The 17,699-nt window shown below is 42.6% G+C and overlaps 1 protein-coding gene across 1 annotated transcript in view; it reads right to left on the bottom strand.

The window, feature by feature from the left end:
• Positions 1 to 15,104, bottom strand: part of LOC137324748 (GDNF-inducible zinc finger protein 1-like) — a 37,896-nt gene extending 22,792 nt beyond the window's left edge. Inside the window, exon 1 of the mRNA XM_067989415.1 lies at positions 14,842 to 15,104. The gene's annotated coding sequence lies outside the window, so the exon portion shown is untranslated. The remainder of the gene's footprint in view (positions 1 to 14,841) is intronic.
• Positions 15,105 to 17,699: the final 2,595 nt, after the last annotated feature.

Genomic DNA, 17,699 nt, shown 5'->3' with positions numbered 1-17,699 from the left:
CATTGCTAACTGCCATACAAGCACGTATTAGATCAGAGAAGAGGATTTTATTTTAAAATATAAGAAAATGCTATAGCATAATTAGGGTACCTACACAGCAATATGCATTTATATAGCATTCTTCACATAAAAGGAATGTCTTGAGTGCTTTACAAGGGGAGAGGTCATCAATAACCAGCTAAAAAGGAGGAAGAGGGAGAAGAGAAACTGAAGACATAAAGAAAGACTTGCACTATATAGCGCTTGTCACGGCCTCTGGAAGCCTCAAAGCGCTTTATAGCCAATGAAGTACTTTTGAAGTGTAGTCACCATTGTAACGTAGGCAACGCGGCAACTGATTTGCGCACAGCAAGGGCCCAGACAGCAATGCAATAATAACCAGATCATCTATTTTTGTGATGTTGGTTGAGCGATAAGTACACCAGGAAAACGTCAAAATAGTGCCAAGCGAGCTGTTACGTCCAACTGAGGGGGCAGATGGGGCCTCAGTTTAACGTCTCATTCGAATGACGGCATGTCCGACAGTGCAGCACTCCCTCAGTACTGCACTGAAGTGTCAGCCTAGATTTTGTACTCAAGTCTCTGGGGTGGGACTTGAACCCACAACCTTCTGACTCAGAGGCAAGAGTGCTACCACTGAGCCAGAACTGACACATTGTCGAAGAGATGACTTTTTGGAGGCTTTTGAGAGGTAGCAAGGTGAACTAGTTTTGGGAGATAGTAGCAAGTAATGTATTAAACTAAGAGAGTACGTGAGATGCCTTCATAGACATAGAGAGACACATACAAGAGAGGTAGACGTGCATATACACAGGGCTAGAGAAATTCCACAGAAATGAAACTATTGAAAAGTTACTTTTTTTGAGCAGCCGGCAGCATTTTTGTGGAACGAGGAGGAGCCTCCAGCAGCCCTCTAAGCCCACTGGTTAGGCTGCTGAAGACCCAGAACAACTGGGCAGAGCACATGGCTACAAGCTCTGCTGATTGCAAGGCACCAAATGCCGTTTCAAGCAGGCACCCTGCACACCTAATTTGGCAGTTGGCACACATCCAGGGGGCAATCGGGCACAGGAGGTCGTGACCCGAAATTCATCCCAACATAGATTTAATGCTCAAAAAATGAGTACAATGATGTTGAAAGTCTCCCCAGGGAATACAAGTTACTGCCTAGTGATTTTGCAGATATTTAGGATATGAGACAGGTGAGTTTAGATTTATAAAACAGTTTGAACAGTAGCAAGTCCACATTAAGGAAATTACTGTACAATTGTAGGAAAGACGTATCAAAAAGCACATTGTGCTTTGCATTGTAATTTTCATTAAGATTACACAAATATGGATTAGTAAGTTAAAACACCTTGCAATCAACATTTACTTGGACAATCTTCCAATAACAGAAGTCCCTCCAATTTTTTGCAGCAGTTTTTCAATAAAGAACTTCAAAACTATTAAGAGTTCTGAACAGATTAAAGACCTTATGAAGATATATTTTTTCTGGCACAAAGACTCCAGTGTAACTATCCCAGTGTTAAAACCTCAACCATGAAAGTTTCAAATCAATAGAATTGTTTTATTAATGACATTAAACTGCAGATCTTCTATGCCTCTGTTCACAACAAGTTGAAGGACATGCATTAGTATCTCTTTATTTCCATCTCCTCACATCAGTATATCTCCTATGCTCTCCTTATGGCACTCATACAACATTTGTCTCTTTCTATGTGTCGTTTTCCCTTTCTGAATATTTGGTACATTGCACACATTTTCCAGCATATAACACACAATTCCTGTCCACAAGCCTTACTTCCTGTGTCACAATTTTGAGTCATGCTTTTTATATCAACATTCAACACCAAAAATCACTATGTAAACATTTATCATGGGCAAACCCCTTATAAGGATGTTATCATTCCATATGTAAACATTTTGCCATCACATTTTGTTGATAAACCAATAGATTCACTCAAAATGTTATTCAAAAAAATTTCATTCTCCATCTTTTCTCAGTAACAGAAATTTATAATGTTCAGAAAAAAGTTTTAAACACTATAAAAATATACATATTTCACAATGTGATGACATTTACGCACTGAATTGTTTTTGTGCCTTTTAATAATTAAAGCTTTTACTTCAAGACCTCAGTTTCTCTCAAAAGCCTGAGCATCAACTGATTCTTTTTAGCTCACAGCAGTTGGGACAAGCTTTCAACCACATCTGTGCATGCTGAGTACAAGCAGTTTGCAGAATTTCCCTGCATGTAACCTATGTACCAGCATGCGATGATGCCCTTCGTCCTGTGAGGATTTGAGAGTTTGTTTACCTTTTTCCAAAAGACTAACAGAACAGAGATTGAATTCTCAAAACTTTATTTCAGGCAAGTGAATACATTTATTTAAATTTATTAATAATTGCACTTTTCTGTTATGAATTCACCAGATAGACACCTCCTATAATTAGAATTTCCGTGTTAGCGGTTAGAAGAGTGTTTATCAATAATATATTTGTTTTTTTTAGTCACTTGCTTGTTTATGTCTGCAAAAATGCAGTTTAAAAAAACCTGGCTTCTCAATCATTTTTGATATTTAGGGTATTTTTCTTCATATGAAAGATGGAAACTGTAAATTATGAACTTGAGTGTTTGAGATTTTTTTTGTGCATGTAAATTTATATTTATTAAAGACTTTATAAGCCAGCCAACTCACTACTAGTGCACTAATGGGTAAATTTTCCACTCCTACCAGAAGCCAGCAGTTGAAGTTCTTTCTTGAAAGCCTCTGTCTCCCACAAAAGACTAGGCTTGGACTTGATGGGCCAGATTTTGCAGTAGGAGGGCATCTAAAGGCATCTGCTGTTAGTTAGACTTGCTTTTGCACCCTTCAGCTCAAAACATTTTTGCCCACTAAGTTGCTTAAAGTGCGAGTTGATAACAGCGCAGCAAGGGGAACAGGGCATCTGGGACCTGAGTGAACAGGGCAACCAACTGCGTATCTCCTTAACCAATCAGATTTAAGGATTGAGAAATAAACAGCAGGATTGAGAGAGGGTGAATTAAAGGGGTGAAAATTTTTTTTTGACATTTTTAAAATCGCCAACATTTAATATCTGAAGGAATGAGACTCCACAATGTAATGGTTAATTTTTAGCGTCAGTGAGGTTGATTGGCAGCAATTAACGATGTAATTAAAAGGGTACTTACGATTGTAATTCTGTGGCGAGTTTAGTTCGTATCTACCACGCAAACACAGCAACTTCACAACATTCAACGCATGTCAATGGTGAAGCAGACAGCGAAATGCAATTTTCCCAAAGTTAACGGCGGAGCGGAACAACTCGGACAGTAACTTTTGGATATTGGCAATTAACTGCACATCTGTCCTTCACCTGAAGTTGCTGTACCATTTACGCAAAAATCACGGCAAGCACCATTAGCTTCACCGTTATTTTGACAGAAAAATCTGGCCTGATATTTTTGTCTAGAGTGGTGATGCTGTCAGCTGAAAGCAGATCCTGCAGACTGAGCATGTACAGTGTGCAAATTTTCCTAAGATGCATCAGTTGCATTGAAGCTAGCAAATAATTCAATGCTTCTCAGTTTCTAACAAAATCTGTTTGGTTTTTTTTGAAAATTATTTGAAGAAAAGCTTGAGGATGAATTTCAAAAGCTTTATTCAGGTAAAATTTCTGTTGACTTTTTTTATAACGAAGGTTTTGTGTGTGTGTATGTGTGTCTGAGTGGGAGAGAGCGAGCAAAAGTGACAGGCTGTACAGATCATACACCTGCCGCAACCTTAAATTCCAGAAAGCTCATTAACCAAGACACACACACACAGATAGGCAGTGTCTTTCCTCATTCTTTGAGATTGTTAAAATAAATGAGATGAATTTTGAAAGCAAACAAAGCCTTTATATTCACCTATATTTTGTTGATAGCAGATATAAACATTCTAGTTACTGAAACATGTCAGAGAACATGTCTTTCCTTTATTTATTTTCTTTTTAAGTTGAATTTTGAAAACAAAAAAGCCTCAAAATCACTTGTGGTTTGTTGATAGACAATGTAAATATTCCAATTATTGACATGCGAGACACATCTGGGGAAAGACCAAAAGAAAGAGAATGATAGAAAAAAGGTGAGATCGAGAGTGATAGAGAGAAGACAGACCCATGCCCTCCCCACCCCTCACTGCTGACAGACACCAGGAATTCAGTGAGCTAAACCGCATATCCAACCCACCGTTCTGTGAAACCGCAGGTTCCCCTCCAAGATGCTGCCCTCCCACACTCCAACCCATTGTTTGCTTCCAAAAGTATCCCCCCCCACCCAGAATTCCAGCTCCTCTACCTCAACAGCCCATAATGAAGCACATATCCAGCAGCCTCTCAATGCCAACATATGATGTTTCTCATCTTCTTGCATAATCTAGACCATAAAAAAAAGACATAGTGAGTACATCAGCAAAGGAAAATGTGTGAGAGCCACACAGTGACATTGGAAACATCAGAGAGGAAACAGGAGAGATGGATGGAGAATGAATGCAGCAGAAAGATGGAGACAGAGTGTGACAGGAAAAATTACAGGAAGAAACAAAGTGTTGTATAGGCAGAGATCATTTTTTTAAAAAAAGATTCCTTGGGCAATGCCCATGGGGGATGATAAATACATTGTATGTTATTATGCTCCTGTCATAAAATAGCATCTCTTTCAGCACATCGTGAGCAATAACACAAAAGATCTGATAGTTTTATTAATTTAACAGAAGGCACTAAAGTAAAATATTCACCATAAATGTTTAATTGTGTTAATATTGTACTAATACATTAGATTACAAAATTATTGATGATTTATTTTGTATTTATTTCTATTTTCATATCCAAGTTACAAAAGAAAATCATTAAATAAAAAGTTTAAAATAAAGACCTAGAAGACAAGAGAATATGTTGCAGAACAGTAGAGTATACGGAGGGTGGGGGAAAGTAAGTGAACGAGAAACATCCCCCATTTTATTTTAATTAGCTACCTACAATGAGGAGAAACAAATTGGAGAACCATTAGAATGATCAAATCTAGTGGTTTATTTTGCAAAATCATCAAATGTAAATGAAACAAACACAGTAAAAGCAAATTTCAAAACAATTCGCATGGTTACTATGAAGGGGGAAGGAAACTGCATTCATATGGTGTGTTGTGTTCTCAGGGCATGCCAAAATGCTTTACAACCAATGGACTGATTGTTGAGGCAAATACAACAGCCAATGTGCACAAAGTAAGGTACCACAAATGACAAATGAATGACAAGGTAATCTGTTTTTGCCGGTTTTGGTTGAAGAGGAAGTTGGTCAGGACACCGTGAGAACTCCCTGCTTCTCTTCAAAAAGTGCTGTGGGATCATTTACAGCCAGCTAAGCAGGCAAAGGAGCTTTGGTCTGCAGTACTCCCTCAGTAGAGCACTGAAATGTCAGCCTGGATGATGTGCTCAAGTCTGTAGTTGGGTTTGAACCCACAGCCTTCTGATTCAAAGGTGAGAATGCTAACAACTGAGCCAAGCTGGCATTAGTAAATCATATTTTTATGAAATTACATACAATTTTAAAATTCTCTCTATGGCACGAATCTCCACAGGGTCTGCCTCAAAATCAAAATGACATATCAGCTATAGAGGTACTCTAGGCTATTTGTTTGACAAGTCTGGTCATCGATTGAGCTCTCCCTGAATCACCTTGCATTGCACAGGTCATAGCTGGTCACACACCAGCATAGTCAACAGACCGACTACAAAGTAAACCTGCTTGACTATCTGGGTACTGTCTCCCTTTGTGATGTACTGGAATTGATTTCAAGCAGCTGTATAAAGTAGCATTCCAGGTGCTGCCTCAGTTACAATGTCCTGTGTCTCAAGGTGCTCCAGGATCTGGATGTGGAACAGCATTGTTAAGTCGACTTTTTAAAAAACTGACCCCCCTATGGCTGAAATGTCATCCTCACTTGGAAGTGAGACACTTGATCTGCAACATTTGAGGCGGGCTGTGGAGGTTCTTGCCTTGGAGAGGTCCTCCTCCCAATGTATCGTGTTGGATGTTAACTCCTCCAAAGATGTTAATTCTGTTGAACATCAGACTTGCCGTTTTCCCCTTTTCTTCTTCTTACCAGAACGTAATGCAAATCAATCTGTGAAGATATGAAAGCTGAAAGAATGAATTTATTTTGATCAAAAGATCTGTGAACCTTTCTGATCTGAAAAGCAATTTTTTAATTCATAGGCTGATGTAAGATGACAATGAACATTATATCTTCAGATTAATTATCTATAGTGATAAAGTAATTTATATCAAATTATATGCATTAGTTGCATAGATTAAAAAGTATCATGTATGTATCGTAAATTAACTTACCAGACACAAATGACTTAGTTATTTGAATCTTCTCCTTTCTAAGAAAGCTGAAAATATTGCCTATCCTGTTTTCAGCAGCTGATAAGATTTCCCTAAGGGCATTGCAGTGGAGTCTTTTATCGCTGTGTGCCACCTTCAGTTCAGCAACCCTTTTTAGGTTAAAATTCATGAAATTAAACAATATTACGTAATTCTCTAAATTCCTGTTTTTGAATCAGATATTTTGTTGAACAATATTGTCTTTTGCCTAAGCTTCAATGTGCTGAAGAGGCAAGCTGTTACAGCATACTAAATTATGTTATTTCTTTTTAATTGAGAATACATTGTCCTCCAGTGAGAGCACAAACATTGCACCCGAGGCTATGTACCTCCTGTGACCTACCTTCAGGACACCAGGAGAACTCCCTGCTCCTCTTCAAAAAGTGCCACAGAATCATTTACATTCACCTGAGCAGGCAAAGGAAACTCAGTCTAACAATTCAGTTTTGAACAACCAGTTAGCATCTTCTTGGAAAAGGGCCAGTGAAAGAAAGAACATAAGCTTGGGCCAACTTGCACCCAAGTTCTCTGGGTTTATGCAAGTGGGGATGTGTCCATATGGGGGAACCATGTTCACTCCAACTTCATTATCAAGCGAACAGAAAATCTACTTATATGAATTTCTCAGAAGTTTGCTTTGGTGACTTATGTACACTGATGGGTTTCAATGCATGCTAGATACCAAACTGACCAAAAAGAGAGCTGTGTGGACTCTGCTGGACATTTCTCCATTAAGCACAGCTGAGATAGGAAACTCAGTGGAATGGAGATCAAACTAGCACCAATCTAATACCACACAATGCAACATATGCCATTTTTAGTCTTCATATTGAAAATTATTTTGCTAAAATGTAGAATTTTGTTTCAAAAAACTAGAATTCCTTTTGGCTACTTTATTGCAAGTTAAAGCAACTTGTTAACAAGTGGTTTATTTCTAATTAATTAAGCACAATTTAAATAATATGGACAGTCCAAGTTATTGCTAACTGTAAATTACCACTGATGTGAGGAAGATATTATAGTTATACAACAGAAGTAAATATCCACTGTATGCTCACAGTTACTGCCAAAAGGGTCTAGCAATCCCCTAGGAGGAAACAAGCAGAATGGATCAGAAGCAATCCTGGAGTGCAAACGAAAAGCTCTTAGACTATACGTACATTATATGCCGATACACAGTGGGTGATGATATTTCACATAAGTATAAACATAATCTCAAGCAGTGGTACAAGCAAAGGGCTCAAACTTTTAATTTTTCAAGCAATGCCAATCAACAGACCAGACCAATTTTTTTTTGCCCTTGTCTAGCATTTTTAGTAGCTAAAGAGACACGAAACCATATCTGATTAAAAAAAGTGTACTTCAAAAATGCATCAGTGATTTGATCAAACAAACAAATCTCTCCTTTTAAGTTTTCTATTGATAATTTTCAACATTTTAATACTAAAATTGCCAAATATACACAATTTTCAGAGCCAAGTTGACATTGCTGGCATCAAGCCAAAAATAGTGTACACACAATGTGAACCCCATGTTAGGGAGGACAATTCACGTCAAAGAGCCAGTGTTGACTAGTGGAAATTCTAGACAGCAATTCAAAAATAAAGGTGCACTTACAACTGAAAGGTGTGTGGGGTGTGGTGGAAGGATGGAGATTAAGCTAATAGGGACTAAACTCAAGCCTAAAAGGAATGAAGACAGTAGCTGAAATGTTCTTTTCAATTGCCAGTGCCTTCTCTGATCAGTACAATTTCCACACTTAAACAGTTTCTAAATTCACTAACACATTTGTTCTCAGCATCACTGCTACTGAAAATCTACTAGAAATTTTAAGAGATTGAAACAGTTTGATTTTTATTTATTTGTCCCTAGAATTGTTCTTGAAAACTGTGGTGAATCATTTGTCATTGCCTTTTACATCCCCAAAACTTTTGGCATGATCTAGCACCATGATTTGTCTTTGCCTTTTACATTGCCAAAGTTTTTGCTAGCAAATGATACTATGCATTTTTAAACAAGTTATGAACATAACTTTGGTGATCGTGACTCTTCATCTATGCTGTAATTGGCAGCATGTTCCAAGACAATTTTTCCATTAACTCAGGAGTTTTCCAGACTGTCCTCCTCCACTCTGTTCCTTCTCCATACAAATGACCTCCTAAATTTAGCATCCGACCATATAAATTCTTTTGCTTATTATTCCACTCTACAATCATCAACTTACTTTATATCGCAAGCCCTTAGTGCAATAACTGAATCACTACGTAGAATTGCAGAAGTTTACAGTAGAGCAGGTTGTTATTTGGCCCATTGTGTCTATGCTGGATTTATGAGAGAGCAATCTGAAACTAATCCCACTTCCTGGTCTCTCCCCATAGCCCTGTGGCTTTATCTACTTCAAATGTTTATCTACTCTTCCCTTAAGAGATCTAGTCCATGCCCTTTGACACCAGGTCAAAAATATGTTTTCTTCAGGTTCTTCAAAGGTACCTTCTTTATCAGTCCATCCAACAGCTGCAACCTTTTACAGTTACACCTTTAATACTTCTTCATTTATCAAGCACCTTTGCCTCACCATCTACTCTGACTTCAAATGGAACTCAAATTTCCTTGGTTTCCCTTCAATAACTCAAGCACACACCTGTTCAATTCTTTAATTCTGAACTCCATATTAGGAAGGTTCTAATACTCCAGGACAGATACGAGAAAAGGCTGCTGTCTGATAGATGACTCCCTCCTCATCTCTAGTTTCCAACTTTTCTTTTTCCTTTTCTCTGTTGCAACCTTTCTTGTTTCTATTTTATTTGAACCACTATGCTCAATGTTACTCTGAACTTTCCTTTCTTGTTCCTTCTACGTTATAAATATGCCATCCTATATGCTCCTCTTCATCCCTACATTGTGTGTTGAAATCAAAGTTTATCACACACTCTTCTACTGTAATACATTCTTTCCTTGGTCCCCAAAACTGTGAAACTTATCTCCCTTGGTCATTCTTTCCTTCTGTGATTTACAGGCTTTTCAAACTCAAATAAAAATAGAAAGTGCTGAAAACACATAACAGGTCAGCCAGTATCTGTAAAGAGAAAGGTTGAGATGTTTCAGGTGTGTGCCCTTAATCAGAAATTCTGATGAAGGATACATACCTGAAACATTATAATCTGTCTTTTCTCTTTACAGACGTTGACGGACCTCCTGTGTTTCTCCAACATTTTTAGTTTTTATTTCATATTTGCAGTTTTCATTTTTATTTGTACTTTTAAAACTCCAGCTTGGTATCACTTAAACACCACATCCCAATTTACCTCATCTCTTTTACTCTGGTCTTCACCTTGGTTTCTTGTTAGTAAGAAAAAGTTAATAAAAATGTTTTTATTTCAGATTTCCAGGATCCGCAGTATTTTGCTTTTAATAAAATATAAAAATCTGGTAGATCCAATCATCAGATTAAAAAATGTGCTGTTAAAGAAAAATAATACTTTTTTTTCAGTTAATTAAATGTCTGAATACATTTTTACTGTGGATGGAACTCAGGCATTCGATGAGATGCCACATAAAAGGTTGTTACACAAGCTAAGGGCTCATGGGGTTGGGGGTAACATATTAGCATGGATAGAGGATTGGTTAACGGACAGAAAAGAGAGTAGGGATAAAAGGATCATTTTCAGGCTGGCAGGCTGTAACAAGTGGGGTACCACAAGGATTGGTGCTCAGGCCTCAGCTATTTACAATTTACATTAATGACTTAGATGAAGGGACTGAGTGCAATGTATCCAAGTTTGCTGACGATACAAAGCTAGGTGGGAAAGTAAGCTGTGAGGAGGACACAAAGGGCTCGAATTTAGCAGGCCTGCGGGTTCCCAGCGGGTGGTCCTCCGGGAGCGTCGAAAACGCGAACGGCGAAATTAGTGGGTTGCCCACGCGATCGTAGCAGGCAATCCACTAATAGGATCCAATTACCTGCTCCTCCGGGGTCCACGGCGCTGGCCTGCGCGTCGGTCGGGCTGCGCATGCGCAGTACGATCTGTCAGCTGGAGGCTCTCTAGTTAAAGGGGCAGTCCTCCACTGACAGATGCTGCAACCAATGGGACAAATTGCAGCATGGAGCAGCCCAGGGGGAAGGCTGCTCCCAGTTTAATGATGCCTCACCCCAGGTATCATCAGATGGGGTGAGGAGGAGGGGGAGGACACAGATCTTCCCCCCGGCGGGCGGGAGGAAGCGGCCTGCCTCTGCCACCAAGAAGGCCTGGCTCGAGGTGGCAGAGGGGGTCACCTGCGCCACCAACATATGGCCCACCTGCATACAGTGCAGGAGGCGCTGCAATGACCGCAGTAGGTCAGCCACAGTGAGAACACGAAGTCTTTCCCCTACACTCCGTCTGCCACAACACTGCCCCCACCCCAAATCTCCTTCGGCACCGCCAACACTATTCTGTCACATCACCCTTCATGCCCACTCACACCCCATCCTCATCTTACCTCCACCTACTCACCTCGCCAGTACTCATCCTGCCACTAACACGCGACCCAATCCTCATACAATCTCATGGCTCCATCCCATACTCACCCTCTCGTGCATCTCCCTCACGGCCAGCCTCACTCAACCTGCCACCACCTGTGCTGCAGCCACAGGGCATGCATCACATATGTGCAGTAGGCAGGGTAAGGCAAACGTCTCGTCAGCATGAAGGGGGTGCACAAGGGTGTCTGAGGGTTTGTCATGGGTGTTACCCATATTGAATTTCAGAGCCACAAACAGCACACATTATATTGACACCACCACTGCCATGTCTCCGCGAATCCTGTCCATTGTGTCCAATAATGCCCGCTCCCGGGTATCACTATGAGGACCCACCACTGATGCCACCCATCGTGTTACTGCAGAGTAGGTGCAGGTGTATTTGCAGGGCTCGTCCGCGCAGACGACAGAGACATCGGCGGTGTAGCCGGCTGCACCCTGGAAGGATGCGGAGGAGAAGGTGTGGAGGACAGTGGTGACTTTGCCAGCGACAGGTAAGCAGTTGGTGCTGGGGCCAGCCAGGAGCAGCTCGGCATGAAAGAGGCTGCAGATCTCCACGACTACATGCCGAGCGAATCTGCGCCTCCCTGTGCACTGCTGCTCGGAGAGGTCCGGGGAGCTGCGCCTCGGTCTGTGGACCCTGTGGCGAGGGTAGTGCCCTCTGCGACGCGTCTCTCTCTGCGGTAGCCCTCCCTCCTGCTGTGCAGGTGGGCGTGCAACCACACCGTGTTGGGGGGATCCACGTCTCTGCGGCGGACGGCGTGGACTGCGAGGCTGCTGGTGCTGGTCATGCTCTTCGTCCTCCGAGGGTGTCCACACACCACCCAACTGGCAGGTGTTGGTCTGAGGGGTTGTGCAGGGTAGGTGTGTGGGTCCTCGGACTGGGGCTGCGGTTTCGTGTCGGTCTGTCCTCTGGCTTGGCCGGGGGGTGGTGGGGGGCAGGGGTTGCCCTATGTGACGCAGTGGCCTCCTGCGTGGGTGAGGGCTCTCCCCCGTGGAGCGCACCTTGGCACCTGCCACAGGCTGCTGGCTGCAACACGCCTGGTTTGAAGGGTCCTGTTTCCCCCAGTGTGGGAAACTGACTGCCTTGAACCTAAAATCCCACACTTCCTCTTTTGACAGCTGCTTCAGCTCATTAACTGACCAAAACCAGCAAGTTAAGTGCTCTCAAGTGGAACCCCGCTGGCTTTAATTGCCTGCGGGATTCCCACCAGCGGGGCTTTCACGCGCAGCCCCGCACGTCAGCGCGGTACCCGGAAGTGGCCGGGATTTCGTCCGAATCCGGTCACGTGATCGGAGATCGGGATTTTCGGGGCCCCCCTGCTGGAAACCCGCAGGTAACCCGACCCTAAAATCGAGCCCAAAGAGTCTGCGCAAAGGGATATAGACAGGTTAAATGAGTGGGCAAGGTGGCAGATGAAGTATACTGTGGGGAAATGTGAGGTTATTCACTTTGGTAGGAAGAATAGAAAAACAGACTATTTTTTAAAATGGTGAGAAACTATTAAATGTCAGTGTCCAGAGAGACTTGGGTGTCCTCGTACAAGAAACACAAAGTTAGCATGCAGGTACAGCAAGCAATTAGGAAAGCAAATAGAAAGTTGTCCTTTATTGCAAGGGGGTTGGAGTACAAAAGTAAGAAAGTCTTACTACAATTGTACAGGGCTTTGGTGCGACCTCACCTATCTAAGGAAGGATATACTTGCCTTACAGGCGGTGCAACGAAAGTTCACTAGATTAATTCCTAAGATGAGAGGGTTGTCCTACGAGGAGAGGTTGAGTAGAATGGGCCTATACTCTCTGGAGTTTAGAAGAATGAGAGGTGATCTAATTGAAACATATAAGATTATGAGGGGGCTTGACAGGGTAGATGCTGAGAGGTTGTTTCCCATGGCTGGAGAGTCTAGAACTAGGGGGCATGGTCCCAGGATAAGGGGTCGACCATTTAAGACTGAGATGAGGAGGAATTTCTTCACTCAGAGGGTTGTGAATCTTTGGAATTTTCTACCCCAGAGGGCTGTGGATACTGAGTCGTTGAATATATTCAAGGCTGAGATAGACAGATTTCTGGACTCTAGGGGAATCAAGGGATATGAGGATCGGGCAGGAAAGTTGGGTTGAGAGCAAAGTTCAGCCATGATCTGATTGAATGGTGGAGCAAGGTCGAGGGGCCATGTGGCCTACTCCTGCTCTTATTTCTTATGTTCTTAATAAGTAGGAAAACAAAAAGTCAAAATAATTAAATTTACAAATAGTTTCTATGTTCAGTCATTTTCTATGCTTAACATTGATTTATCCATAATTTGAATTAAGCATTATAAACCACACCGTGGAAATTTGGTGCTAAAAAATTGAAATATCAGATAATTTGAATTAAGCAACTGTACTTTCTCTCAATCCATTCGTAAACAGTTTCAATTTCCCAGGAAAGATTTTCCAAATTAATTACCATAATTATTTGTAGGATGCTGTTTGAAGCTTTTTGTCGCTAGCTCACTAACACCTGTGAGTTCAAATTGGCCACAAAACAATACAGCAGAAATGGAATCTGTGGGTGGGTTTTGAGGACTAGCAGTGCAATATTTGAAATAACTTTGCTTTCTGCGAAGGAGATTTGCAAGCAGGCTTCAGATTATGAACATGCACACAACAATGGAAAACTAAAGGTCGGCAAATTCTTCACCTACACAAATTTTGAAAACCCATTTCTGCTAGAGTTGTAAGGCAATTTTTCCTTATTAGTAACATAAATTTTCTAAAAACAGAAAGTGCTGGAATTAAACAACAAGTAAGTCAGTATCAATGCCAGAGGTATGGTAGTGTAATGGTTGTGTTATTGGACCATATATTCAGAGGCCTGGTTTCAAAATCCGGAGAACGCGAGTTCAAATCCCATTACGGCAGTTTGAGAATTTGAATTCAGTTAATAAAAAATCTGGAAATAAAAAGCTATCACTAAAAATGACTTTGAAGCTGTCAGATTGTTGTAAAAACCCAACTGGTTCACTAACGTCCAATGTCCTTTAGGGAAGGAAACCTGCCATCCTTACCTGGTCTGGCCTATATGTGACTCCAGTCCCACACGAACATGGTTGACTCTTAACTGACTCTAAAGTGGCCTAGCAAGCTACTCAGTTGTATCAACCCGCTACAAAGAACGTGGACTGCGGCAGTTTAATAAGAAAGGCAACAAGGGAAAGGCAATAAATGCCAGCCTTACCGGCGATGCCCACATCCCAAGATTGAATATTTTTAAAAATAGATCAACTTTGGTTAGGTTCCTTAGTCAGAAGTGTTTTGACAAAAGGTCTCTAGCCCCTGGCATTGACATGTCCTTTCCCCTCCAGGTGTTGACCATTTCCAACATTTTCTGTTTTTACTTCGAGATCTCCAGCATAGGCTATTTATCTTTACAATATGAATATGAAGCTGGCTGAAACTGCTGGCGCCACAGCTGTACAAGTTGCACTGGCTGATGCTTAGTTGCTGGATCACATCAGCCCAAAACCCTCTCAACTAGGCGAAGGATAGATAGTACCTGCCTCACTGTACCTGGCGGCGCCACAGACACAACCTGGTCATACTCAGTCCACCCCCCCCCGCCCCCCCGCCCTACCCGGTCCCCGGTGTCCCAGACACACCTCCCTCTGTCCTTCACCCCCACCCCCTGCTGTCTGGGACACAGCTCCTTCTACCCACCCCCCTCCCGTCCCGTCCCGTCCCTCAGCGGCTGTCGGTATCAGCCGGGCGGGCTGCACAAGCTCCCGCCCCCGAGCGGGAAGCCTTGACGGAGCCCGGCCCTAACGCAGTCCCCCCCCCCCCCCCCCCGGTCCGTCCGTCCGTCCCTCCCCTTCATCCCGCGGCAGCGGCTCCGACTCTTCCCAGTAACTTACCTGAATCCGGGGGGCGGGGGAAAGGGGGCTCGGCTTCAACCCGGCCTGTGCAGCTCAAGCGAGGCGGGAGGGCGGGGGGGGGGGGTTGTATTTTTTTTGGAAGCCGGGCTGGCTGTGGGTCGCCAGGGGGGAGGCGGGGGCGGCGCGGCGGCTCCGGCCGTCACTCGAATCCCGAGTTCCGCGCGCACTCGGCCCAGAAACCAAAACAGACAAACGGCCGCGGCTCGCGCTCCCGTCCCCTGACGTGACACCCGCGCGCGGGGTGGGGGCGGGGCGGGGGGGGGGGGGGGGAGGAGGTGACGTGACGTAACGCGCACGCGCCGGGAATCGGGAACCGAAACGACCCGGCCCAGGTACGCATGCGCGACCCTGGGACACTGGAGAGATGCTCAAAGTTGGTCTGTGGGCATCGTTTGGGGAAGTGGGAGAGTTGCTAGGTTTGACATTTAGAGAGAGGGATGTGAGACAAGAGACTATTAATAGTAAGCAGATTGCAAGCTCACAAATATATGGAACTGAAGTATCATACAACAAAGTAGTCGTACATTACACCTAGTAAGGGAAGGGGTGGTTGGGGGGGGGTGGTGAGAATAACATGTCTGAAGATAAAATAGGAGATCAGAGTAAAGGTCAGACCAAGGTAAGGAATAAGGGTAACACTGACGGTCAGGGAACAAATACAGTTGTCGAACATAAGGACAGGACGACTGCTAAAAATAAAGTGAGGGGAACAGTTATTAAAAACAAATTAAATTGCCCTTACAGCAATGTGCACAGCATCCAAAACAAAACGGGGGGAAACTGGAAGCGATAATTTGTAGCGAGGAGCCAGATGTATGATGGCTTCATAAAGACCAGGACTGGCAGTTAAATATTGCAGGATATAACCTATTTAGAAAGGATATGGATGGAAGAAGGGGGTGTGTGTGATTCAGACATGACACCAATTGGTAATCAGTGTCTCATGAATAGTTAAATCAAACATGTAAAGGTATCAAATATTTAGACAACAAAGATCAAAACAGTATTACCCCGTTTGATCTCTGGGCAGAGGTCGTAGTTAAGTTGGCGACGTGGTTGTTTCAAGTTTTCCAACAGTGAGGTAGTCTTCTGATAATCAGGCGTTCTTCTGACAGTGGTGTCATCTTCAGATAGCTAGGTGTTCTTTTGACAGTTGGGTGGACTTCGCTGATTCCTCTGCCGCGAGCTCAAAAGACGTTGGGTTTTTATGCCCCCCCCTTCGCAGGATACTCACACCATATATGAAACAACATTCATAAAACCCTTATAGATTAACAAAGTTGTTTTTCAAAGAATTCAAATGGTCAGCTTGTTTTTAACATTACTCGTCTAACCACGAGACGCTTTTGCAAGATCGTTTTTGAAAGAATTCAAGATGGTCAGCTTATTTTAACATTACACATTTAACCATAAGACCCTTTTCAAGGTAGTTTTTCAAGGAGGCCAGTTTGTTTGACCGCATTGTCTAGTTATCTTTTCGTGGTCCTGGTCTAATTGCTATCTGTGGATTATTGTTCTGCTTATTGGGTCATTGTTCCTCTTTTATCATGTAGCTGTCTTGTCTAGTAATGAGGGTGACAAGGGTCAGTCACTAGTCAAAGGTTAACAGTTTACAATTCAGCAAAATAAGCCGCACACTCAGCAAAATATGCAGTACAGCCTGCAGAGCATGATTAAGAAAAAATTGTCAATTTTTCCCTATTTCCAATATTCTTACAGATTCCGCACCTTGAGGGGGAGAAGACTAAGTCTTCGACCCCTCACTTATTTAATCAATCTAGTCTAATGGGGGAATGGTTTGGAATGACGCACATTCTGTTTTAACTTGGAGACCCACCTGCGGACCCAGCAAGTAGACACTATTAGGGATATGGCAACTAGGACTTGTATGATCAGGAAAGCATACAACGCTGAACGTGCCCATGGGGATTCACCAGCGTTATAAACATTCTCCCACCATGATTTAGCCCCACGGATTTGTGAACATTCCTCTATTTCTTTCTTAGCCTGCTGCATTTTGACCAGATTTTTCTGAGAGGTAACACTTCTATCCAAGTTGCTTTTAAGACTGCATGATAAAGGGGGAATGGGGTGCCCAAAATGAATTATAGCCTGTAATGTATCCTCCATCAAGTCCCCAATGGATCTTCAGTCTGGTGACGTCACGATCAACTATAGTTACCGGGGCGAACCGATGGGACCCGAACCCGCAATCCCCAGCTTAGGAGTGAGAAAACCCTAAGGGTTTCGATCACTCATTTATCCTTCCATAAGCCTGTCATTTCTAAGTGGCCCTTCCTCCATCTAATGTTCCTGTTAGCATGTTTAAGTACACTTAATGCTTTTGCGGTCAAAATTTACAATCACTCATAAGCTTTCTGTCAGAAAGCTAATGTTTGTATCTTGCATTTTTGTATCATTGTGGCCATAACAGGCACCAATATCTTTGCCCCAATTTAGTATTTCTGGTTGGTGTAAAGCAAGATGCTAACTGCCAAACTGGACATATGGTGTTGCCTTATGTTTAGTGCTTCTTGTTAGTTGTAATGCAATACCTTCCTCTCTCCGAATAAACGATGTTGGTCCTTTTCAAATTCAATAGTACAATTAGGGGATTCTTCACCCAGAGTGAAACCATGAGCTGGCAATGCAATTTGTAAAACGTCACATCTGCACAACCAGGATCCACTTTTCCTGGAACAGCATGAAGTGTTTGGTGCAATCCAGAATCCTTCTTTTCCCCTTTACTGATATCTTCGACCTTCTGGATAATTTACAAATTCCTTATGTTTATCATCCTTCAACAAGCCCATCGATTCCACTTTAATTACTTCCAT

The sequence above is a fragment of the Heptranchias perlo genome, chromosome 8 (assembly GCF_035084215.1).
Source record: "Heptranchias perlo isolate sHepPer1 chromosome 8, sHepPer1.hap1, whole genome shotgun sequence".
NCBI classification, from domain to species: Eukaryota; Metazoa; Chordata; class Chondrichthyes; order Hexanchiformes; family Hexanchidae; genus Heptranchias; species Heptranchias perlo.
Note: the sequence above shows the minus strand (reverse complement) of the source record. Positions and strands in the feature narration are given on the sequence as shown.